Source organism: Kogia breviceps, chromosome 1 (assembly GCF_026419965.1).
Source record: "Kogia breviceps isolate mKogBre1 chromosome 1, mKogBre1 haplotype 1, whole genome shotgun sequence".
Classification (NCBI taxonomy): Eukaryota; Metazoa; Chordata; class Mammalia; order Artiodactyla; family Physeteridae; genus Kogia; species Kogia breviceps.
Genome location: NC_081310.1, coordinates 156,694,517 through 156,721,205, shown reverse-complemented (window position 1 = coordinate 156,721,205; position 26,689 = coordinate 156,694,517). Strand labels below are relative to the sequence as shown.

Here is a 26,689-nt window from a genome sequence, read left to right as displayed (position 1 = left end):
CAGCAATGAAGACCCAACGCAGACAAAAATAAAATTAATTAATTTTTAAAAAAGAGTAAACTAAGCAATATTTGAAAGCACATCTCCTCCCTCCCCAAACAAACAACTCCCAAGCCCCTCACCAGAGTTGCTCATCAATAATTAACAGAAGAGTAGGATAGGCCACTGATCAGGAGGGCAGAGACTCACTGCTAGGTCCATTCTGAAAATTAAGAATACATAAGAAAGGGAATTTCCTGGCAGTCCAGTGGTTAGGACTCCGCACTCTCACTGCCAGGGGTCCGGGTCCGATCCTTGGTCAGGGAACTAAGATCCCGCAAGCTGTGCAGTGCGGCCAAAAAAATAATAAGAGAATATCTGAGAAAAAGGCAATCTCTGCCAGTGGCTTGTATAAGAAAAATTCCACTCATTTGGAATAATTAGGGATAGGAGATGAATGGCTGGTCTGATTACCACTGTAACACAGTTATACCGCACTTTTGATAGACTGTACAAGGCACACACAGTGCATGTAAGCACACAGAACATGCCGATTTTGAGCAGCGAAAGATCATGAAGCAGATTTCCTCATCTTACCAACACCACTCGTTTGCTTGGCAAACCTGCCTTCCACTCTCGGCCTGAAGGAATGAGGTGTGAGCTCTGTCTTGAGGAAGGTTATAAAATTTCTACCCGACCCCATCAAACTGAGCGGCCCCCAAACAATACACGTTTTTGCCAAGTAGCCTAATGAGAGTGGTTGCTGCTGCCGGGACAGGCCAGATGGAGTCAACGCCGGCCTTCACAGACTTAACCACGTCATAACCAGGTAACCAAGGAAACACAAGCATCCTTTCTCTGCACAGAGAGAAAAGGGAAACGAAGGTGGTTCTCAAAACAGTCAGCCTTGAGTTCCACTGACATTTTGGGAAACGTTCCTACTAGGATTTGAGGCCGACCGGTGCTGTGAGAAATTACTTGTCCCTTACACACGTACACAATGGGCTGAGAAAACGCCAGGTGGTCAGAAAGTTGTCTTCTCTGCCGCTCACTGTTCCTGACACCACACGGTAACTCAAAGACCCTGGAGTGGTCCCGAAAATCCCCAACTCCCCAAATGCCCTATGCTCAGAAACAACCAAAAGCCTTAGCTGCTGCCAAGAAAGGAAAAAGAAAGAAAACCCCAGGAACACACCAAATCCATGTCCAACTCCTTTGCCCCTTGGAACAAAACCCATTGCAGGCGCACACAAAGCGGGGGAGGCCGGACAAAGGAGAGGCCAGGTCACACTCGACAAGGCGCTTTCTTGTCGTTTCCAAAACAGAACTGTCCTCTATTAAAACTCTCTTGTTGCTCGGATGTTGACGTGGGAGGGAGGGGGGTACAAATCTCAAAACAAAAGGCAAGCCGTGCGGGTGGGGAGGCCCCGAGCAAGGGAGTCGCTCCCTCTCCCCGCACACTTCCCAGCCTTTGAATGCCCGCAGACCTCGGCCCAGAGCTGGCAGCTGTATGTTATTATCCCGGCAACTCCAAGGGCCCCAGCACCAGGGAGCGCATCCCGAGCAGGTGAACGCCATCTGCCCGGCTCTGATGAGATGCCCGTCTCCATGCCTGCTGCTGCCAGCAGGCCGCGGGGACTTCAGGGAGGCCCAGCCAGCCTCCCACCCTCTCTCCGCCAGTTCTTCAACACTCAGCCAGGCTTTCTTCTCTCTCCCCGGGGTGGGGGGATGGGGGGATGGGGGCAGGCTCAGCCACTACCTGGCATTTATCGCAGAGGGGGAGCTCTTTTAAAAAATACTTGGTCACTTTGTCACAGAGATTTCTAAAGGCGTTGAGAGTATGGAGGTTTTGGTGGGGGGGGGGTAGTTTGCACAGAGTTGGGTATACATAGGAAAATAGAGCCCACTGACACACCTTCCAGGGGTTAATTTTAAGAAGGGTCTTTAATTGATCTACCAAGAGAAATAAGTTTTCTACCTGCCTTTTAAAAAGCACTCCCTGCATTAGCTAAAACATCCCCAACACACCCCAGCCCATTTCCTCCTGCTCCCACCCTGGCTGTTTTAATTGGGGTAAGTGGTTCCCTGATGCGATCTGCAAAGTACTAGTCCAGACCACAGGGAGAAGGAGAGCTAAGTGGAAAAGCAGGGCTGGGGTGGGCAGTGTCCCGGGATGGGAGTCGGAAGGCCAGGGACTGGGCCCTGCCTCTCCTACTCCTGGGAAGAGGAGAGGTCCCCCCTTCCGGTATTTTCACTGTCTGGTCTGTCAAACAACTGAAATGCCTACAACACATGACAGGCAGGGGAACAACTGCGCTTTTCAGGACAAGGCCGAGCTGAGGGAGACGGTGAGCCTGCCTGCCTGCCTGCATGTCTGGGTCTCTGCATTGAGGGCTGATGGCAGCTGGAAGGAGCCAGGTCCCCATCCTCATCTCTCCAGGGTCTAGAGCAGTTTGAGGTCTTCCAAGGCACACGTGCTGGGGTCTGTTTCACCGACACCCACCAGTGACAGATTTCTCCTGCCACGCGAGGTGGAGACAGGCACAGGGTGAGAACGGGCCACCCCAGAAGGGGGCAGCAGAGTGACAGTCTGGCCCCGGGCAGCCTGGGCTCAAGGTAGAAACCCACCCACAGCTCTGAGTGAGGACCAAGGTCCTCTTAGGCTGGAAATACCCACGGGAAGGGTCGAGCCAGAAGCACACTCTCCTCCGCAACAAAAGCCAGAGGGCAGCGAGCTGGTGTGGAGAACCTGGAGGGCAAAGCCGGCTCCAACCCCCAGTAGACTCCCAGGCCCTGGGGGGCGCGGGGGCCAATTGAAGGAAGACAAGCACCCTGCCTAATCTGTGGGGCTGTTGTGGGGCTCACGGAGGACAGGAGGAGCAAAGGCCTTGGACAACTATAAAGGACCATACCAACGAGAGCCCCAGTCGAGTCTACCCCACCTACCTCATAAGGCCCTCATCAGGAGCATGTGAGCCAGACAGGCAGCCCACAAGGGAAGACATGACGACAGCTGGCTGTGTCACCACCACTGTCACAGCCGTTTCTCAGGGAGGGAGCTACACGTCAGCAGGCTCAGGAAAGCAGCCCCACTGCACTGAGCCCTTCTGCCCCCAGCCCCACCGCCCTGTGCATCCGTGGACAGCTAGAGAATGAGCCAAATTATCATCACTGTGCAAAAAGCAAGGCAACAGCACAAAGAAACAGTCCTTGTGTTACTCTACCAAAGCCCATGGTTCTGTGGCCTCACATCTACAGCAGCCAGGCCTCCCCACAGCTGGTGGAGGCGCTGGTACACGTCTGTCTTAGCCTAAACCCAACTGCCTCTCTCCAGCACTCACTGGCCAAATTGGCCTTTCTCATTCTTGTGCAACAAAGCAGCGGCCCACAGGAAAAAGGGCTCCAGCACACAGCACCAGCTCTGAACTTTGTAGTATTTCAAAGGAAAGGGAGAGTGCTTGGGGCAAGTGGTCAGAGGGGGCTTCCGTTCACAAGGAGGGTGAAGGCTCACGATAAGCCATGAAGAATGGCAGGATTTCATAGAGGACCAGAGAACCCTTTCCATGCACTCCTTCACAGACCCCACCCTGAGCCCAAAGGTGAGAGACAACATTCCCCAGGCCCTTAAGGCTGTCCCATCTTATTGTCCTAAATCCTGAACCCAGTGTTCAGACAGACCAACCCCCATACCAGGGGGGTACCAGGGCTCACGACCTGCTGGTCCCACCTGGGGACAGCACACAGCTGAAGTCCCTGGGTGTCTCCTCCCCTCCAAGCTGCCTCTCCGGTGGGGGGGGGGGGGGGAAGGGGGGGGTGATGGTCCAGTTTCCTGGAAACTCCTGCCCATTGAATCCACTTTGGAGAGGCAGGCCCAGGGCGGGCGGAGGCCTGGGAGGGGCTGGGATGGGAACATCCTGTCTGCATCAGAGTGTGTGTGTGGGGGGACGCTTGAGGGCTGCCCACGTGTGCTTCAGGCTTTTTTTTTTTTTTTCCCCTACATTGAGCAGGAAGTGTTCATTCGACTGACAAGCAAGCATCTGGGGGTTGTGGTAGGGTTAGGGCGGTGAAGCCAACCTCTGATTTGTGGAAGTGAACAATCCAAGACAATAGGTGTGTGACAGCGGAGAAATCAGCTCCAGATGCAGGCCAGAGCCAGCTACCCAGGGACCAATCGGGTAATCAATCCTGTTGATATGGGGGGGGGGGCGCGAAAGCTCCGGTCACTGCCACATCAGACAATGGAAGGCAGCTGGGAGCAGGGTCCTATGACCCTCCGTTCTCCCGGCACAGTCTGCAGGTTGTGCAGTTCTCTCCTGCCTCAGGTTCCCTGCTCCACAGCCGGGAACTTGGGGAAGGTGGGGGGAGGGGGAAGATGACCACACCAAAGCCTGCTGTGTGCTGCTTCCTAACATCCATAGTCAAGTCCCCTGGGGTCCTATACGAACATGTTGAGGCCTAGAGGGCCCCCTCTCCCCCATGGCTGCAGACTGCCCATCACCTCTGTGCAGAGGTCTTAAGTGGATGCTACTTAAGGATCAAGATAGCTAAGCTTTCCCAAAACCAGCTTTCCCAAACCTCAGGCAGCTGGTAAGCACAAACTCTGGGATTTTCACTTTTCAGGACTGGAAGGTACCAGAAGGGCCAAGATGGAAAATGGGGGCTTGGAGGGGCCTTGCCATCCAGTTAATAAGTAGCAGGGTTAGGACCAGCACCCAGGTTTCCCCTCCTATCCTAGGGCTCTTCCCAGGAACCCAAAGAGCACCCACTGCCAACCCAGTCCACAAGGAGAGATGGGATCACTTGGTTCTCTGCCGGGGGCAGGGGAGGGTGACCACACAATGACAAACCACACCAACCCAATGTGTGAGCTCTTCTGAAGACCTACCATGCAGCACAAACTCTGTGGAGAAGCAGAAAGAATAAAGGACTTCCCACTTCACAGACCCACAAGGAAAAGGGCATAAGCACACTTCTTATACATCACAGTGTGACCAAGAGATGTGGCCTTTGGGCCTAAAACCTCTAACCCTGCTTCTCAGGACAAATATTCTATGACCTTACATTTTTCTTGAGATCCTTCCTAAAAAGAACCTCCAAGGGCTCTGGAGAAAAAGTCTGTAGAGTGAGTCTAGTTAGGTAGCAAGCACCCCAGCAGGGACTGGGGTGCTGGCTTCCAACGTCCCTTCCCAGCATGTAAATTCCATGTGGTTGAAAGCCAGCTGGGTACAAACACTGGACAAGGAGGGGATACTTGTTGATTTGCCCAACCTTCCTTGCTGGTAAGTAAGGGAAGCCCCCAGTGCTCAGGAAAGGGAGAAGGGAGTCAAAACTCTGAAGAACAAAAGAACGGCAGTGCTTGTCACTCCGGCCCTGATCATCCATGGCACCCTCTCCAGCCATCTGTCACATCATATAGAAACTCCCTGTGTGATTCTGTCTGCCTGGAGAGACTGCTGGCTCTTATCCATCTCCCTATCCCCACTAAGTCTGGTGCCCAGGAGGCCCCATACACACTGTTGAACAAAATGATGAACCAGGGCACTCCCCAGAGCCTTCTCGTACAGAGCAAGCACTGGCTGTGCCCATTCCTCAGGGCCACGGCTCTCCTGGTCTTCCTCAACCTCTGAGAGCACAGGCAGCTCAGGCAGCAGCATGAGATCACACCTTGCTCTACCTTTTGTTTCCACCAGCCGCCTGTCTCTCCTCTCTTGGGTGGCTGTGAGTCCCTGGCAGTCAGGGAACAGAAAGGACTCACTCACCATGCTCCCCTTGGCACTACGGGAAGCACACCGCAGTTGGACTTGGTGGTTGGTACAAAAAGTAGAAAAGTCCAGGTTATAACATTTTTCATCTAGGGCAAAAAAAGACCTTCCTTTAAAAACTTGTTTTATAATCCCCAATACAAGTCAAAATGCAGTTAGAATACCCATTTATCTGTTTGAGCATCAGTATCCATGAAGATGATCCTGTTGAAAATAATCTGGCAAAGTGACCCAAGGATCTTGAAAGGAGCGGTCCATACTTTCTGACGTAGTAATTTCCCTTCTGGGAATTTATTCCAAGGAAATCATCCAAAATGAAATACAAAGATGTTCATTGCAGTGTTATATACCATGGTGGGGTGGGGAGGGGGAGGACAGGAAGGAATATCTAGTAATAGAGGAATGGTTAAATAAAGCCTATGCAGCCATTAGAGGATAATTAGGAATAACTGGAAACACGCTTATCGAAAGAAAAAGCAGCAGGCCACAAACACATGTGTAGACCGGGAGAGCGTTTTGCCCAAGTCTAGAAGTTGTGATAAGATAATGGTAGAGTGAATGTTTTGCTTCCACTTTCCAAACTTCCGCTTAAGTTGCCTTTAAAAGACAAAGGGCATCAGACCTAAGGTAGGAGGAGAGCAAAACCTGGGTCTCCATCCTGCTCCGAGCCATCTACCTCATCTTCAGGCTGGCTGGGGACTTCAGCAAGGGGAGAAGAGGTGGGGGAGACTCTGAACCATGGCAAACGAACCTGGTTTCCATCCCTGTTAACATGACACCTCCAAGAATGACATTTAACCAACAGGATCCTTCTGGGAATATTGAAATACCCTCCAAAAAACCAAACCAGGCAGGCAGTCTTTATAAATAGTGTGCAAGTGCGTACAGAGAGCCATCATTTTCAATATAGAGAGAAAGAGACACCATTCCGTTCCCCAACAGCAGCAGTGGCCAACTTTCTACACCAATCAGCCATCTGGGGCTCAAAGGGAAGGTGTCAGATTGATCACCAGGGTTGGATTAATTTTTTTTTTTCTTCTTAAATCCCCTTAACTGAGAAAGCAGCTTGAGCCAATTCTGCTTTTCTCACAGACACCAAAACACCAAGCTATAGTTACACCAGTTCATCTTCACACCCCCAGAGTTTGGGGGAGGGGGAAGATGAAGCTTTCCAAGCAGCTCTCTGCAGAGTCTCACCTCCTGGTGGAGAAGCTGGAAGCCTGGGCTTAAAGGAACAGGATGCTGGGAAAGGACCACGTCCCTAGCCTTCCCCCGCCCCCCAGGTCTCCTTCTGATGAAGCAGGTGGCACGACCTCCCAGAAGCCTCTCCAGATCCCCTACCCCCAGTCAGGAATCTTTCCCCATCCTCTGCTCTCCTACTGCAAAAATTTTCTAGACTATTATACTATTTGCACCAACCTGACCTACACACCAGTTAATATATCCTTAAAACTTATTGAGGGAGTGATGGGAAGAGAGTGTGTGTGTGTGTGTGTGTGTGTATCTCTCCTCTCCCAGGATATACCTAGCACCTTCCTCCCATGATTTCATTTTCTCCCCTCAGCAACCTGATGAGTATTTCCATTTTATAGATGAGCCAACTGAGGCTTGCAAACGCTGCAATTCTGTGGCCGAATCCTTAGTGTTCCAGGTTTTCATCACCACACTGGCTGCTGCAGACCATGCTCAATGGAGAAGAGCAGGGGACCAACCAGTATTAGCAATGAGTCTGTGTCAAGTGCTTCTACCTGCATTTTTTTCTAATCCTTATAACAAGCAGGAGAAGCAGGGACTACACATCCTCATCCCCAACCTCTAGATGGGAAAACTGAAGCTCAGAGATGAGCCGACTTCCATCTCACAGAGCTTCCAAGTAATGAGCTGGACTTGAGTCCAAGGTCACGGAACTAGATCAGAGATAAAGCCCACGTCTCCCCACATGGAGACTCTTTAATCGTGAAAAGCTCCTCCAGGAACGGGCTATAAACCCGTGTAGCTCCCAGCCAGGTCTACGCGAGCCACCATGTAGGTACGCAGATGTGCTTTTGTTGGGGAGGAAGGGAGGTAAAAACCAGGGCAGAGGAACCCTCGAGGTCTTCCTCCTAACAGGGGTTCTCCTGGAAGGAGGGCACTGCCTTGTGGCTCAGCTTCCTGCCGAACCTTATAACCACTTGGAACCCACTCTTAGCCCAGCTGTTGGAAAGGTCCTTAACATTCCCCCTCCCAAGGCAAGCCCACTCTCTGTGTTACTGCCTTTACCACTCAGACCTCCCCTGAGTTTGTTAATGATCAACCCTCCAGGCAGGCGCCAGCTTTCCAAAGGGACAATGACCACCTCCAGGAAAAATGGCCAAAAGCAGGTTCTGCATCAATTTATTAGGTTGTAAAACAGGGTCCTGAAGAACGCTGGTGGGGGCAGGGGGCATGTGGGAGTGGTGGCAGGCAGCTAAGACATGCTGCTTCCGGTGTTTTTATTGTTCTTTTGTTGGCCCTTCTCTTTGAAGGAGGCAGGTGGTCTGGGAGGTCCAAAGAATGAGCCAACCACAAAGACTAATGCTGGGGAAACTGGTCTCAAACTCAAGAGTCTGGAGAGACCTCATAATTTTTCAGGCTCTGACATGAGAAGGGGGGCCCCCTCAGTTCCCAGACTCCTCTGCAATGCAACAACCCCTGCCTCCTGCCATCCACCCATGCACTGGGTACCTGCTTCACCCCAGGCAGGTGGGAGGGAACAGGACTTCAAGGTGACTCAGATGTGTCCCTGGCCTCCAGGGGCTTCCAGTCCAGGGGAGGAGAGATTCAACACAAATACCAGTGACTTCTGGGGGGAAAAGCACCAAGTAAACGTTATGTGTTGGGCTTCCCTGGTGGCGCAGTGGTTGAGAGTCCATCTGCAGATGCAGGGGACACGGGTTCACACCCCGGTCCGGGAAGATCCCACATGCCGCGGAGCAGCTGGGCCGGTGAGCCATGGCCGCTGAGCCTGCGTGTCCGGAGCCTGTGCTCCACAACGGGAGAGGCCACAACAGTGTGAGAGGCCCGCGTACCGCAAAAAAAAAAAAAAGTTATGTGGAAGAAGAACCAACTTCTGAGGTAAGAAATGCTGGCACTGCCACAAAAAAAAAAAAAAAAAAAAAGACCAAGGAGGGGAGAGGTCCGACCTCAAAGAAGCCAAAGACAACACCAACCAGGTTTTAAAGTTAATATCCGAGGTGCTGGGTAGTCAGTCAGGATTGTGAGCATCATTCAGATGCTAAGAATCTGGGGCAGAGACACAGAGATGGGCCCCAACTTCAAGGAAACTGGGTGGGGGAAACAAACAGATAAATACCTTCGATCCACAGAGGTAAGCTCCAGAGGCTGTCTCAGTAACTCTAGCAACTAGCACCACACCTGGCATACAGGAGGCATTCAACCAGTGAATTTGTGGAATAAATGAAGTACAAAAAAAGGAGCAGCTTATTCTATCTTGAGGAGGCAGAAAAGATTTGCTGGGAAAAGAACCTAGAGCCCAGCTGTCAAGGGACACTTGCCCTCCAAGCAAGCAAAAGGAGCATCGGGCATCCTGGGCAGAGGGGACTGCACGTGCAAAGGTACCGTGGTGCGAGGGAATGTGGAATGTCCAGGGAACTCCAAGGAGCCCTTCTGTTCATGCCTGAAAGATGAGGGATGCCATGATTAAAGGAAAGTCTGCTTCATCCTGAAGCATAGGAGACAGAGATTCCTTGAGATATACAGACACAGGTGTGGCACAGCCAGATGGGCATTTCAGAGAGAACTCTGGCAGCACTTGGCAGTCCCTATTCATCCCAGTGCCTCCAGTTTCCAGATGAGGAAACTGAGAACTCGAGTAGGACCTCACTTGCCTGAGGTCAAGTGGCTGGATGGTGTCCATCTCTGGCTTCCGTCCAAGGGCTTCCATCCTGAAAGCTCTCACTGCATTACCCAAGTATACCACAGATACTGTAGTGTAGCCCTTGGGCCAGGGGCTTGTAAGGGTCTTCACCTGCCTGAGCCCCAGCCTCTTCCTCCTGTGCAAAACAGGGGAGTCGATGCCCAACCCTTGAGAGCTGCTGAACACATCAAATGAAGGATGTGTACCACTTCAGCACGATGACTTGCAAACAATGAGCCCTTCGAGGACAGCAGACTAGACTCCTTCATTCATTCAAACATCCTGGAGTGTCTACTCTGTGCTGTTGCGATCATTCAGGGCAGGATAAGTTAAAGGCAACTGAAGTCCACCAGGGTACAAATAGACAGAACGGCCCTCACAGTGGAGGACTGGGCGGGAGAGGGGATCTGAGCGCTTTGGTCTATAAAGTGAGGGAGTTAGGTAAGCAAGGAAGAGAGTAAAACCATAAAGTTTTATGCATTGCTTGATAGCTTGGACATAAAAACAGAAAGCTGGTTGGGAAAGGGGCTGGAAAAATGGAAAGCCAACTGCTCTACCGTGCCCCTTCCAAAGCTCCAGGACCAAAATCTTAGTAGGTCCACCTGACATCCAAGGCTGCAGGTGGGGAAGGGAGAGGGCACAGCTCCACAGGTGTGGCCCTCGTGGCAGCCTTCCCAAGGAGCAGTTTTTAAGATCACTGCACAAGAAGGCTCTGGTCTGGTCACGTGTCTCTGCTCTACCCCCATCCCTGGCTGCCGGGACAGGTGGACTGGGCAAGAAAGAGTAATACACAGTTCCAGCAATAGGGGGTGGTAAACAGTGTTGACAAGGACTAAAGAATCTCGTGGACTTGAGATCTTAAGCGGCACGAGGCAAGGAGAATGCATCAGTGGGTTGAGGTGTACGTGCGTGAGCAGCCACGGCCAGCAGCCACCAGTGTGGACAGGGACCAGCCTTCTCTGATCCAGGTCCACACTAAGCCACTGCCCCCGGGCCAGGCGGCAAGCCCCTCAAGGGCCCACAGTGTAGCTCGTTCTTATAACCGCCATCTAATAATGCATCTGGCACATAAATGTAAGATGGCACCTACCGAATACCGAAATATAATGGCCAGGCCAAGTCAAGCAGGGTGTCTACTAAACAGATGCAGAAGACAAGGCCCTTCCTCCCAGGATGAACAGAGGAAGAAGCTATGGGCTCCAAGCAACAAGTCAGCTGTCCATACCCCACCCCCAACCTCAGCACCCCAATCAACTCAGCCAGGTTCACGTAAAAACCAACAACCCACTTATGCCTCCAGGTCAACTGGCATTACCAGGTGGCTTTGAAAGTTCAACGCAGCACCTGTCACAGGGCAGACAGCCCACACAATCACTGGTTTCCTCCAAAACTGCACCAGATACCGAACTTACTGGGGCACTGGGAAAAAAACTCATGAGATCCCTGCCTTCCGGGACAATACTGATAAATAATGACTTACACTCCACACAGTCTGTTCACTGAACTCTAGCCTAAGAATTTCAGGGAACTCAGGAGGTGACTCCAGGCTTCTGGGACAAAGAGATGGCAAGGATATTTGAATTATTAGGACATTCAGGAGGCAGGAGGGTGGCTGTCAGAGAGGAGAGGTTCTGGGTCCTTTACCCTCCCCCATCCCAGCTCCCAGATCCAATGATCAGCCCTTGAGCAAGTCAATTAAGCTCCCAGAGCACCTAAAACAACTCTTTAGTTGGGAAAGAAAAAAATCTAGGCCCCAAAACTCTGCCTCTAGGGCTTAATTAGCTTTGCAAAAGGCCAGGAGATGCACAGATAATAGGTACTTTCGCCAAAGGGGGAGGAAAAAGTTAAACTACTCCAAGAAACACAGACCAAATCCGTGGCCCCAGCCCCCAGGACCCCTACAGCAGGTGGGGCTGGGAGTCAGGCCCTGGAAACCAGTTCCTCCAGCAGGGCGGGATGCCAAGGTGTCCTGCTAGAATGAGGCTCCCCCTCTTCCCTGGAGAAGGGGGTGTTCCAGCCTCCTGTCCTGGCCTGCTCTCCAGACCCTGTCCCAACAGGCAGGAGAGGACTGGTCCTGGCCTCACAGCCATGCTATCTGCCTTCAGGCAAGCAGAGGGCAGGGAGAAAGCCTGCAGAGGCGGTAGGTGCTTGGGGGGAAAAGCTCCATCTTGGATTCCAGTGACAGCAGAGACATACGTTGAATTCACAGAATTCTCACCTGTTCTGAGCTGAAAAGGACTGACTCTAGAAGGAGCCAGGGAAGGCCCTGACCTATGGAGACATTCCAACTCTGCTTCTTCTACCTGTACAGTGAGACTGCAAAGACTGGGGGGAGGGAGGTGGGGACTTAGCGAAAAAGAGGACTTCCTCCTTCAGGCTGCCATGGGCCCATCTCAGCAGGATGAACAAGTGGGGTGCAGGAGGTATGCTGTGTGCCCCCCATCAGATTTACAGAGTATCACTTACAGAAAGCCAGCATTGCGCCAGGTATTATCTTAAACATTTTACAAGAATTGACTCATTTAATCCTCAAGCATGCTTGCAGAATGAGCTTCATCCCCATTTTACAGATGCAGGATGGAGGAGGGGGAGATGGGGGACTTGGAGACCATAGCTGTTCCTTGTCTTCCTTTTGCTCAGCCCAGGCCCCCTCTCTTCCAAGTCATGTATCTTTTCTTTTTCAAATGCCCCTGAATTCCTGAGGTTATTGACCGAGAAAGCTGGCATTCAAACCCAGGTCAGTGGGCTCCAAAGTCCCAGCTCATGGATATCATCTTCTTCCAAAAGGAGGAAGCCTCTAGTCATAGGAACCAGAAGTATGGATGGACCAAGGACCTACTGTATAGCACAGAAAATTCTGCTCAATATTCTGCAATAACCTAAATGGGAAAAGAATTTGAAAAAAAAAAAAAAAAAAAAGTGTGGATGGACTCTCACTAGCCTTTAGGGCCCTCTTCAGCAATCAGGGATGAATCGGTGAAGGGGTCTGCCCCCCGCTGACAGTCCTTGACAGGGTGTCATCCCCTCAGCAAGACTGAGCTCAGCTAAGCCTCTGTGCCCCCACTAGGGGCCCACTGCAAGTTTCTGTAACCGCTCCTGATGGTGGCCCCAAGCCTCACCCAGAGAACACTTCACTCAAGGATCCCACAGGTCAGGGTGGCCTAAAGAGCAGCAACCCTGAAGAGTGCTGTCCATCCCCAGGACACTCCCCGGAAACCCATGGAGGCTGCAGCTTCACCCGCCCACGTGGCATCCCAGGCATCCCATCACCAAGGCAATCGAGGCAGGCCTGCTGGGGAGTGAGGAGAGGAGAAAACCAGCCTGATTTACAAAATTTACCAAATGGGTCCGTTTTTCACCACGTTCCAGTCCTTTGGGGAAAACTTCAGGTTTTTAGGAGGAGTAGATTAATGGCAGGGAGTTAATGGGGCAGTGATATATCCTGCCTGAAATTTTTTTGAAAAGTTCTGCGTTGAGGCATCCAAGTCCAGTGGACCTTCTGTGATTTAGGATGGCGGCCCTCGAGAACAGGCAGGCCCAATACGTCAGTAAATCTGCTAAACGAGGTCGTTTCTGGAGGGCGGTTTTCAAGATATATGGCCTGACGTGTTGCCAAACTTCCCAGCTAGCTGAGCCCCAAATATGAAGACAAAAGGAAAGTGCCCGCTCTTCCAGGATGCAGCGAAGTACGTCAGAGCAGACAGCAGGTACTGTGGAACCAAGGAGAGCTGGACTGAAGTTCTCTGGCTTTCTGCTTTGGTGGGAGAAGGGGGTTCAAGAATAAAGGAGCTTCAGAGCGTAGAGCCAAAAGGGAACTGAGTGATCACCTACTGCAGCTCCACTGTATCAGCAGGAAGACAACGCCCCAGACACCAGCACAGACGGCAGCCACTCTTTCAGGCCAGGACCTAACTTTACGTAGGCAACGGCACCCCGCCCGCCCCTCCAAATCCCAGCCAGACCCCGCAGCCCAGGCCAGCCTCTGATCTCATGGAGAGAAGGCAGGATGGAAACATGTTTTTCTAGCTCAAGTATCACCAGGTTCTCCAGCCCCTCTCAGATCTACAGACACTGCCTGAACACGGGAGCTGAGGGTGGGGGGGCTCCCCTCTGACAAGCCCTGTGGGGTAAGGTCACACACACCTTACCAAATCTTCCCATGGGTCATTCACCGTCACTCGTGATGCTCCCTTACTCTGCAGCTCCCACGGATGTAAGAGTCTGTATCAGATCAATTATGATGCCATCATTCCCCATTACCTTTGCTGGAGGATTCAATGATTGGATTAATTTATAATCTGCCTTCCTGGTTGTTTTTTGCCTATTGCTCTCTTTATACCAAAATCACATGTAAGTAGAACTTAATCAAATGGTCCAAAAAGGCATTTGAATTTGTCTTGACTGCTGATGTCAATTCATTAGAGGCATTACTGCTTCTTCTCTGGGTTTTCTCCACACTCTTCAACCTTGCTTTGAAATCCCCAGAACCAAACCTCTTATCTGTGGATTTAACACAGTGGCAAAGATAATCCAAGGGAAAGTCCTGCTTGACATCAGAGGCTACGCTTTCGGGTGGATTTCCTGGGCCCACCCCCGGGCACCTGTGACCCCTTCATGTGATGGCTTTGCAGGCACTGACTGGGAAGTGGCACAGTGGGCCAGGTGCTACCACTGGGTCCCTTTCAGTGGAGATGGTGCTGCTGGTGGCTGCCACAGCAGCTCAAACTCAAATCTCCCTCCTGGAGCTCAGGGTAATCTGATGATCGCAGTGGATAATTAGAGTCTCTTATCAAAACAATTAGCGGATGAATGAACAGCCAGTCCTGTCTCTGACACAACTGCACAGGAGCAGCGATGAGAGGGGAAGGCGGAGGCAGGGGAAATGACGAACTCCAGCCTCCCGTCATCCTGCAGGGGCCTATAGAGCAGAGACACAGTGCTCCAGGCCCACCTCCGACTCCCCGAGCACCTCCCCCATCAGCATCTGCCTGGAATGCCCTCCCCTCCCTAGTGCCTTCCCTTTTTTAGCCAGGTCAGGCTCCTTTCCCTCCTCCTCATGAGGTGTCAGCAGCACCCTCCTCCCTGCAGAAAGTCCCCAGCATCTTGAGCTGTGCCTCTACTCCCACAGTCCCCATCACAGAGGCTGTGTTCTCCATTTGACGGAGCTGGGACACCCCAGGGCAGGGCTCCGAGAGCTCTTACTTCACGCAGCTCTTGGCACTGGGAAGGGGCTCCATAAATGTTTGTGGAGCACATGAGCAAGCCCGGCCGGCCTCTCCCTCACAGCTGACGGAGAAACGTTCCAAGGGAATACCCAGGCCGTTCCACCCAGTGCCCCCGTCTGCAATTTCATTAGCTAATGTTTAAAATTCAAAGCTCCTCCATCATTCCTGTGTCTCCCCATCTGTAAACAGGCCTGGGAGTCTGATACCATTTGTTTCTACCGGTGAAAACACACAAGGATTAGCCGGGAAGCCCTCTGGAAACATAATCCGCAGTAGCCCAGATCATATGGTGGGAACGATTTGCCCCAAGAGTTGGTCCTCCCTGTTTGGTTTTCAGATTCAGAAGACGGGGCCGAGGAGAAGGTGGGGGATGCTTACGGGGCTTTTAACAACGGGCGACGTGATGGAAGAGCCTGGTGGTTTTTAAGCAGACACCTGCTTCGAATGGGGGCACCCTCTTGGGTCTGGCCTCTCTAGGATCCTAGCTGGCATCACACCCAAAAGCAATACTCCTGGGGTGTGCTGATGGAGTGAGGTGCCCCCCCTACTTCCTAACGTTCAACAGAAAAGGGAAGAAAAAGGAAAGAGAGAATAAAGAAAAAGGCAGGGGCCAAAGCAGAGTTCTCCATCTGCTTTGTTTTCCACCGAGTTCCTTTCAAGGCCTGGGTTCTGCTAAGCCCTCGAAAGCCAGGGCATCATCTGTCCACTTCCCCTTTGCAATCTGCCGCCCTGCCCGCCCCTGACAGCCATCAATCACTCTGTAATGTGCTGACCTCAAGGCTCAGGGGACGGAATTTTCAAGTCAAATGTACCCGTTATCATAAATAAAGCATTGCCCTGGATTTCTTTCTTTCTTCCTTTCTCTCTCTCCCTCTCTCCCCTCTCTCTCTCTTTATGATTCTGCAGCTGCTGCTGGGGACTCGGTAGGCAACAAAAGTGAGGGCAGACAGGCAGAGTGGATTGGCAATTCTACTTTTCTGAGTCATAACAATTATGACGTTGTGATAAGAACATTTTCTATGAATTTTTAAGTACCAGTTATCCTGTTGTGCAATTGTCCCCGGGGAAAGGACGGCAGATTCAACAGGACTGAAGGCTACAACCCAAATGTCCTGAGCAAGGCAGACCCGGGTCGGGGTCCCTTCGCCACCCACCCCCCACGTGCTCCGCTAGCTGGGGCTCACTCTGCTTCTTCAATAAAGCAGTTGTCCTTTAAGCACATTTATATGCAAAAGACTTCCATATACCAAATATAGTTCTGTATGCCAGCGTTTATTTTTAAACATGAAGAAGAGTCGCCCATAATAAAGCTCATGATGAATGTTATGATCCTCAAAATGGTTTTCAGGGGAAGAGGAAGAGCAACTAGAGGGACTGAGGGGGAGAATGGGGGCTTTTACCCCAGGGTCTCCCCCTTCTGTTCCACAGCCACCTCAACCTCATATCCAGGCAGAACCCATGCAGGAAGATGCCTCCCACCCTCCCATCCTCTCTCCCTGCACCCTGACAGCAACACATGGGGGACCCAGCAGGGGAACAATGAGCACAGGCAAGGTCCTCAATGCCAAAGGGACGGTCCTCAGAAATCTAACCCACTGACCCAGAATAGGGCAGGCAGCCCTGCATGAGCCCGGTGTCTGGCCGAGCTCTGTTCACATGCTGCAGTCGGGACCTCTGAGTCACCAGTGAGGCCCACCTGAGATAGTAAATCAAGGTGATGAAAAGCGTCAGACTGGGGTCAGGATACCCGCGCTGGGCTGGGCTGGGCTGGGCTGGGCTGGGCTGGGCTGGGCTCTGGTTCTGGCTCGGCGGCTGATCTTCTGTGTGACCTTGGCCAAGTCACTGGCCCTCTCTGGGCCTCCATTTCCTCATCTACATAATGGCGAGAGCTAGGGTAGAGAGACCCCTCCAGGTTCCTTCCAGGCCTAACCTTTCATGACTACCTGTCAAACTACAAGCTCCCCTGGCAGCTCTCCCCCAGGCACAAGGCTGCATTGGCCACTGAGGTTTCTAAGTTCCTCAACCAGCCTAACAATGTCTTGACACCCACACTCAAATCTTGAAAAACCCTGGGGTTCCTCTAATTCTTTCTGGGACAAAAATCACCAGCAGGGCTGCCAGGGTATCTTGCTAAAAGCCACACACAATGACAACAGGATATAAACGCCACAACCGATTCACCTTCCAGCAGCATCTCCCTCACCTGTGGCCCAAAGCCCTTCCAAATCTGAACTGAGCTTAGAAGGCACCATTACCCCAACCATGGAAGTGAAGTGCTGGCCAAAGGCACCACCACAAGAATGGGGCTCCCCTCACACCAGGCCCACCTTCTTCAGTTCTACTGCCACAGGAGCCGGTGCATGCCCATCTCAGAGGGCAGGGGCTGGAGCATGCGTTTTCCCTCTTTGGCTCCTCTGGCTGGTGGGTTGGGAAGTGAAAAGGGTCCCCGATAAATTAAGTAGCTAGAAGCCAGTGCCTGGTCCACAGGTCCAACAGAAAGTTCCAAAAAATATTTTGGAAACTCTCTGTACACCTTTAAACTGGGGAAACAAACGTATCTCCTGGACTTTTGGAAGAAAGGGACTTTGAGGCCCAAACAAAATCCTGCTCGTGTAAGAGAGATGAACACACCACACCATCAAAGGCGGGGGGCGGGGGGGGACGGGGGGACACCTGTGACCCTGAGGATGAATGATAGACTTTTTTTGTTAAAGGCTGTTCAAGGCAGACACATTAGGAAACCTGCATATTTATCTCTCTGACATTTTAAAATATGCTGCAAAAAGCTGAATCTTAAATCAAGATGCATTTTTCAAGGCATGTTGTACCAGGAACAAATCCACTTCCTTTCTCCCTTCAAGGAGCGAGGATTACTGTATATGACTGACTCTGGGCCTTCTGCACAATCAATATTGAGTTATGTTTTGGAGGTGGCAGGCCGGCCAGGCTGGGGCTTGCAGTCACACGTGGCCCATTGTCAAGGGCCTCTGCCTCCCCCGGAGCCCTGAGGCTCAGCCCAGGCCCCACAATACAGGGGAGCTGAACAAAGCCTCAAGGAAACCACTGGCTCTGTGAGGGTTCACCAGAAATGGACATTTTCCAGACCCAATTCAAGGATCCAGCTCCCCGTCAATTGTTCCGAGGCACCATCCCAAGCAGGGAACCCCCAGCTTCTTAGAATCTGGATGCCATGGCAGCAAATGCTCTACACAAAACAGCTGCACCTCCCTGAGACCTGGGCGAAGGTCCTCCTCACTTCACAGTTCCTGTCAGGCTGCTAGGGCTGGGGTGGGCAGGGGAGAGGAACCCTGGATTGCTTTTCAGGTGGATTTTGGTCAAATGTTCCATAAGCTGCAGGGAGAACCTTCGACATTCACTAAAGGGCTGTACATCCCAAACAATCCAGGTTTACACCTGCTGCCCTGACACAGTGATGCCTGACATGGCCTGTTATGAAAGTATCCTGGCTTAGGTATCATTTGGTCCCTAACACCACCCCCACCCCCGCACCCAGAGCCTTGAGTAGGAGGAGGAAAGAGACCTGCATTATTGTCCCCTTAGGCAGTCCCCAAAGCAGAGAGCCCAAGACTGAAAATGCATAAGAAAGTGCTCTCAAGGGCTCTCATCAGACCTGAGCCAGAGGGAGACCTGGGCCAAACTCCACTGTCAACAGAAAAAAAGCAAAAATCGATAAATGTAACTGCTGCCACCACGGAGGGAGGCTACCCCAGGGGGCACTAGTGCCAGGGGAAAGAGGATTAGGGGCGACCACGAGGACTGTTACCAACCCCACCTTACCTTACACCTGTAGTTCAGAGATGAGTTAATAACACACCCCAGGCATCAACCACCCGGCCTCGCTCACCTCCACCTGCCTACTCCAAGGCCCATTCCTGTTTCATTCACCCTTGTGGTTACCACAGTCTTCCTGGCATTGAGTCTAAGATGTTACTATAAATCAGCCTCCCAGCAGTCCCTTGGGGCAAAGGGGAGCAAGGACAAACCCCAGTCCATGGGGGAGTGAGGGGGGTGTCCTCTCTCTCTCCACCATCATCTCACTCGCCTCCCCTGGCCATCCTCCACCAGATTGGACAGAGGTACTCAGAGCTCCCTGCCTATCACCCTCGAGGTGAGGACACAGGCTCTACCTGCTGACGCAGCCCGATCTCCAACCTTGTGCCAACCAAGCTCCAACCTTGTGCCGTCAAAACATTCCTTCCCTGAGCCCAAATCTGAGGGACACAACGGGCCCAGAAATCCCCAGGACAGGCTCCCATCCACGCCAACACCAGGCAGCAAAGAGATACCATTAAGAGATGGTCAACAAGGGGCACCTTGAACCATGCCATCTCTCTAGAGCACCCAACTCTGGGTGGGGGCTGCCACACTATGGTGGGGACAGGGTCTTGGGAGGCCTGTTAAGGCAGAGCCTAGGAATAATACGGAAACAGTTCATTACAGTCACGAAGGCAATGCTAAATGGTTTATTAAACCTTTCAAAGAAAACTACATCCATCAGTGCAAGTGCCCTTGCACTGCACAACAAACATCAAACCCTTGAAAATTTCCTCATTCTCATTCTAAGTAGAAATAAAGGTTTATACATGTATACACACATAAGCATATATCCCAATATAATGACCTCCCTATGTAAAGTCATCTACATACCAAGAAACACAGGTATATGGAGAGACAAAGGTGTATTATGTGGGTAAGGGCATGTTATATTCTAGAAGAGTGTGCATGCATGCACACATACTTAAGCCAGATGCCAAATCATTTCCAGATGCTGCAGTCTAGGATACCCTTTGTTACGGAAAAGGAGAAAAAAGCTTGCCCTTCATGGCCAGATACTTGGGTTCAGGTTACATGAAACAGGATTAGTTCACAAAATCGTACAACTTCACAGCCAAGGCAAAAACCAAAGAATGAAAACCATGTAAACAGCCAATGCAATTGCAAGACTGAACACAGTGACGAAAGGCCAAAGGCTTCTGGTTTTATGCTGACACCCCTCCCTGCACCTCACACCTGTGGTCTAACGTGGAGTAGAGATCTCTCAGGCCCAGTAACAGGGTTTGAGTTCCCTCTCATGACAAATCCAGCAGCATTCAATCCAGGTGAAAGGCTGCAGGATTTGACACCTGCCTGTGCCTGGCTGACCCAGGCCATACCCATCAGCTGGCCAACCCTCCTCTGGCAACCTCTCTACTCTGAGTGGTCACCACCAAGGACAAACAGCGTCCATGCCCACAGCACACATGCAGAGAAAGAAGTAGCAAAGAAGGGACAAAGAATGGAGGGGTCCCTTGCCCCAATCACCCACCAGCACCCAAAGCCAAGGCAACAGTCCTCCGGTGAAGCCAGAATTCTAAACGCATGCATGCCCTGTGCCTCCCAACACAGGCCTTATCACACTAGTCTATGTCACCTGCCCTTCCCAAGAGCCTCCAAACGCAGGTCCATGTGGGTCACACTCACTTTCATGAAAATCACTAGTCAAAGACCTGCAGGACTGGAAGGCCACTGGAGGTTATCTAGTCCAAATCATCATAACTCCCAGATGAGAAACCAGGGTTCAGAAAGGTTAAGCAACTTGCCTAAGGTCACACAGCTCACAAGTAGAAGAGCTGGGATTGGATCCCAAAGCTGCCTGGCTAAGGCTACGCTCCCTCCACTTGGCTAAATTCCTATAAGCCAGCTGCTGCTACCAGTCCTAGGAGGCAAAGGAAGTGACAACTGGGATAATCAGACACTGGCAGTCAAGGAAGGCAGTGGAAGCAGTGGGGGAAAGGAAACCTGTGTAGCAGTCACAGTCACTGCGCCAGCCCTGCAGGAGAAGCACCAGCAGAAATGAGATGCCAGGAAACCAAAAGTGGAGGAGGGGGCTGCAGAGCAAGGAGGACACGGTATTTGGGGGCAGGAGACCTGGGTCCTAGTTCTGGTTCTGCCACTGATGACCTGAGATGCCTTGGCCAGGTCAAGCTGCAAATCTGGGCCTTGTTTCCTCATCAGTAAAATCAGAGGTCTGGACCAAATGATCCCTGTTTCAAGTCACCAGGACCTGATTATAGCTTCAGCCATACTCACTGGTTATGTGGCTTCCAATAAGTCACTCCGCATCTCTGTGCCTCCATTCCCTGACCTGACAAGGAGGTGCCAGGCTCCCAGGGCTCCTTGGGAAGTGCTCTGAGGAGACCATATAAGCCGAAGGGGTGCTCCCAACTTCCCTGGAATCAGGACAAACCAGAGCCAGTGCCCCCAACTCCCCTGGCATCAGGAAGGACTAGAGCCAGCTGACTGGCTTCCCTGCCTGAAGCCAAAGCTTCAGCTGGACCAGGAGCCCAAGTGGGAGTCAAAAGCATCAGAGAGCCCGGCTGAGTGCCCACAGGGGACCAGAGGGGACAAACAAAGTGTGTCACTGCTGGCACACAGGTCAGGAGGCGAGCAAATGCATGCACACACCTCCTCCCACGCAGCATTGTTCCCGGTGCCTCCGTCAGCAATTCTGCTGGGCTTGACAGCCGGGGCTTCCTAATAGGGCAGGCTGGACCTGGCAGACACCCGGTCACTTCCCCTCCAGCGGTCCACAGGGACACACCACTGCCTGGGGTGGGGGACGTGCCAGGAAAGCTGGGCTTGTCCTCAACAAAAGGCTGGGAGCCAGCCAGCTACATGGGTGGGCCCTGGTGGGGTGTCTCTCGTCCCCCACACAGGTGGTCTCCTCCACCCTCTCGCCTCTGCAGGATCCCCAACGGATGAGGAGTCACCCAGCAGCAGGGAGCTCACCGCCTCCCCTCAAAGGGCCTACTCCACAGGCACCTGGTGTCCAGATTTAGGAGAGCTGACCCTCTCGCATTTACACACTCACCCGCAGGCCCTGGTCTGCCCTGGATCCAAACACAGCAGCCAGCATCCTGCAGACAGTCTGCCGCAAAGAACAAAGAGCACGGTCGGCTCTCTCCCCACCCCAACCAGTCTCCCCAAGCCTGCATGGTCTAAAAATTAAGAACACTTATCCATGCTAGTTGGATCTGATTCCCAGCTCTGCCACTTAGAAGCTATATCATCTTGGGCAACTCACTTAACTTCTCTGTGTTTCAGTTTCCTCCTCTGCAAAACAGAGATAATAATGGAGTTGAGGTACACACACACACACACACACACACACACACACACACACACACACACACACACACACACACACACACACACACACACACACACACACACACACCTGTTCAAAATTGTGCCTGGCACATAGCAAGGACCATACAAAAGTCAGACGTTATTAAAACTGCTTTCAAGCTAAATGCCATCATTTCCTTCAGCATTTCTTCATTCAGAGTCTCCACCATCTACTGACCCTCTACCTACTTCACTCAAAATAGCACAGGCTCTGGGTTCCAGCTGATTCTGCCACTTTTTTGCAGTATAACACTGGGCACAGTGTAACTTCTTTTTTCCTCTTCCGAAAAAAGAAGATCCTCTGACTTACCTCAAAGGATGGATTTAAAGATGGAATGATAATGTGTGTAAAGCACCTAGCTATTATTATGAATTATTAACAATAACATCATCCTTCTTCTTATGGACACAATCCTCATTCAGCGAGCCTGTGTCACTTTCTTTCAGTGATGACCAACTGCTGGCACACAGAACCGACTGTCTGGTACATTCGAGGGTCACTTTCTTGCTCGCCATTCAAATGAAGCTTCCTCATCCTGTGCCTGTGAAGTTGAGTTTTTTTTTTTTTTTTTTAATCCACCTATGGGACTTTACATTTATGCCTATTAAATGTCATCCTGTTGTTTCCAACCTGAAATGGGCGCGGGAGGATTCACTAATCAGCTCTGACTCAACCAGCACAGAGGCGCTGTCCCTGGAAGAGCTGAAAACCCCGAGAAATGACAGGGCCCAAAGAAGCCAGACTCTCAGAACTAAGGTGACAGCCACAGCTGGGAAGGTCTTGGCCAGCTCCGCCCTCTGTTTGTCCAACACCCCAACACCCGGATACAAGAGTCAGCTCTTATTACCAGGGTTCTATCAAGGAAGTGGGGGGAGGAGGGGTACCATGCTTTCAAAAATAAAGCCACATGTGCAAACTGTTGTCATAAACACGGACCCCTTGCAAGGCATCTCCTACATTCCTCCCCACACAGTAATGTGTTTCATTTCTTCAACATAAACACAATCAGATTTATTGCATTCCAGCAATATTTCCAGGATGGGGACTCAGAAAGCTGCGTTTCTTAGGACTAAAAGGCACTCACGCATACACGGGCAAAGAAAAAGGAGAAAAAGGGCAAAAACCACCTTCCAGACTCTGGGGCCAGGCGACTGTGCACCATGCGAGAACATTTATGCAATCAGCCCGCAAAGGCTTCAGGAAACAGAGGCCAATTTAAGGTTGGGGTTCAAGGACATGTGTCGGGCCAGCCTTAAAACTTGCCCACCACAGACTACAGAGCTTCACACCGTTTTAAAGTCTATCTCCCCAATCCCAGACGCATCAATTCACAAACCATTCCTGGAACCCTGAGAGGGCCGACAAGGCGTGAGCCTCATCCCTGCCTGTCCCCAGGAGCCAAGTATGCACGTAAGATCCAGGAAGACAAGCACTCTGTCCCCTGGAATGTGGCGGAAAAGCAGTTGGGGGCGGGGTTCTCTCTCAAACTTTCAGCTCTTACTACTTCTCCCAGGCTGGATGAGGCAGCACCCACAGAGGGATTCCTGGAGAATGCAGGCAGGAAAAGGAAGCAGTTGGGGGAAGGGCAGGAGAAATGAGTCTCACGAGAAGGGAGGAGCCAATGTGATGTCATGGGACAAGCACGGGGGCACTGGAGCCAAAGAGACTACTCAAATTCCAGCTTTACCACTTCCTGTGTGGCTTCGCACAGATTACTTAACCTCTCTGAGCTTCAGCTACCACATCTTTCTGCACATCTGTAGAAAGAAGGCAATTACACTCCAGGTCCCAGCCAGGTACTTCTGCACCTTTGGTGAGCACTAGCTTTTTAAACCTCTCACCATCCATTCAGAGGGACTATAATACGGTAGGCCATCTACTTCCCTTTTTACCTAACAGTCTTAGCATCAGGCAACGCAAACATGAGTTTAAACAGATACTGACTGGGCTTCCCTCGTGGAGCAGTGGTTGCGAGTTCGCCTGCCAATGCAGAGGACACGGGTTCGTGCCCCGGTCTGGGAAGATCCCACATGCCGCAGAGCGGCTGGGCCCGTGAGCCATGGCCGCTGAGCCTGCGCGTCCGGAGCCTGTGCTCCACAACGGGAGAGGCCACAACAGTGAGAGGCCCGCGTACCGCAAAAAAAAAAAAAAATAAATAAAAATTAAAATTAAAAAAAAAAAAAAAAAACAGATACTGACTGACATGTCCCCCCCCCTACTTTGGGGGACCCACTCAAACCCCTTCTGAAACCTCAGAGACTCTAGCTCCTCCCCTCAGATCTCACTAAGGAGAAGGGACTGGACTCAACTGCTGTGCAAGCTCAGTGGGCACCGCCCAGCTCCCGAGTACCTGAAGGAGAGAACAGCACTGGCCAGGCCCTCCCAGGCCCAGGAAGACAGTGGGTACCTGATAGATGCCCCCGCCTCTACAGAGGAGCCCGGTTCAGCAGCTTTTCAAAGTCAACAAAGTAAGGTTTTCAAATCCTAAAAGGCTTCTCAAGCCCCTTCTAATCTGCCTGCCATTTTGTTTCGTCTGCTCAGCTCAAGTCAAGGGGAACTTGACATTTGGAATACTAACTGCAAATAATCCCATGCCAAAGACAGGGCCTGGCATGCTGCAGTGTCAGCATGTGGCTCACAAGGATGGTGGGAACACTCCAGACATTCCAGCTATTTGCAAAGGGTCCCAGAAGGCACATGTCGGGTCAGGCCCCTGTGGCCACCTGGGCGGGGACCACCCAGAACTGTCAGCTACCCCAGGGGCAGGGCTGTACCTAATTCACTGGCTTCCTCAACACCCTGCCCTGGGCGTGGCAGAGGAGAGATGCTATGCAGGATGCTATGTTGGCAGAACCTAAGTTGGATGAATGAATGCATACGTACAGACTGGAAGTGGAGAGAGCACTGAACCAGGACATATTCTGCAAACCCCAGGTGTGAGCCCTGCTCTGAAGCAGCTTCAGGTGAGCACTCTGCTTCTTGGTACTTGCATTTTGCGACAGACCCCACAACTGGTCTAAACAGTGAGATCCACCAACCACCCTCCTCCCCCAGGGCCACAAACCCCAATCAGCAGGATACGCAGGTAGGACCCCATGCCCGTCCCTGGCATGCACTCTCAAGGCCCTGTGCACCAGCCAGGCCAGGGCCCAGGGTTTGTGGACCTGGGTGTCTTGACCCCTGCTGTGCAATAACCCACTCTGGCCTGCCCTTTTAAGAGGAAGAGGGGCAGGAAGTGCCAAGAGGCCAGAGGAGGCAGAGACTTCAAGGGCAGGCTTTGCGGGGCTGAGGCTGACCTCCCATCTCCAACCTCTGAAGCAACAAGGGCTTAGCTGACATACTGTGCTTTCCAAAGGCAGCAAGCCCTTTGGGCATAAAAATAAAATTCCAGGACCTCAACTGAATAAGATACAACGACTATAACCATAATGTCATATATATATATACCCTCGGCCCTCCACAGGCACAGGTTCCTCATCCGTGCGATACGCAGGTTGTCTGATTCTGCGGAAATGGAACCTGCGGATACAGAGGGCCAACTGTAGTAGGCCCTTTTATATAAGGGACTTGAGCATCCATGGATTTTGGCATCCACCAAATCCATGGGATCCTGGAACCAAACCCCGCAGACACTGAGGAACCAACTGTACAAATAAAGCTCAACAGCAAATAAACGCATGTACACACGTGAAACCTCCTGTTCCCCAACACATTAGGTCAACTCCTGCAACACATCACCTCCTCCAGGAAGCTGTCTCTGACCATGCGTGTGATCTGGGCGCCCCTCTTCTGTGTTCCCACCGGCCCTGTTCCCTCTACTATGATAGCACTGGATACCCAGAACCTCCAACAGAACCTGGCACATATGCTCAGCTTGCATAAGCTAAAGCAAACGTTTATTTTCCATTTCCCCAACCAGACTATAAAATCCTTGAGAGGGACTTCCCTGGTGGCGCAGTGGTTGGGAATCCGCCTGCCAATGCAGGGGACACGGGTTCGAGCCCTGGCCCGGGAAGATCCCACATGCCGTGGAGCAACTAAGCCTGTGTGCCACAAATACTGAGCCTGTGCTCTAGAGCCCATGAGCCACAACTACTGAACCTGCATGCTGCAACTATTGAAGCCTGTGCACTTAGAGCCTGTGCTCCGCAACAAGAGAAGCCTGCTCCCCAACGAGAAGCCACAGCAATAAGAAGCCCACGCACCACAGCAAAGAGTAGCCCCCGCTCACCGCAACTAGAGAAAGCCCGCGCACAGCAAAAGACCCAACGCAGCCAAAAAAAAAAAAAAAAATCAATCAATCAATAAAAATAAATAAAATTTTTAAAAAATAAAATAAAACCCTTGAGGGATAATACTTTATTTGACTTCACTTTGAAAGTACCTGAAAAAGATCTAGCATGTACCTCAAACTGGAAAACCATCTGTTGAATCAATAAAGGAGGGGATGAGCCTATGGCCTCTTACCTATGATGCCCCCTCCACTCCAGGAAGGAGTCTGAAGAGCCCTGGAAAATCTAAACCTAGGAAGACAACTCCAAACTAGCCAGGGTGACGGCACAGCCAATGGGTCCCTCTGCCTTTAGAGAAACCTATGTACCCAAGGGGCATGAGCTTGAGTTTCCATACAGACCCAGGC

At 51.7% G+C, this 26,689-nt stretch overlaps 1 protein-coding gene across 6 annotated transcripts in view; it reads right to left on the bottom strand.

The window, feature by feature from the left end:
- The window catches only part of SSBP3 (single stranded DNA binding protein 3), a 165,948-nt gene that overhangs the window by 75,328 nt on the left and 63,931 nt on the right, over nt 1-26,689 (bottom strand). The window contains exon 1 of one of the 6 annotated variants that reach the window (XM_067007234.1): nt 26,518-26,677. The exons of 4 other annotated variants lie outside the window; for them this stretch is intronic. The gene's annotated coding sequence lies outside the window, so the exon portion shown is untranslated. Of the gene's footprint in view, nt 1-26,517; nt 26,678-26,689 lie in introns of those variants that run through there. One more of the 6 variants, XM_059063261.2, reaches the window with a different exon arrangement.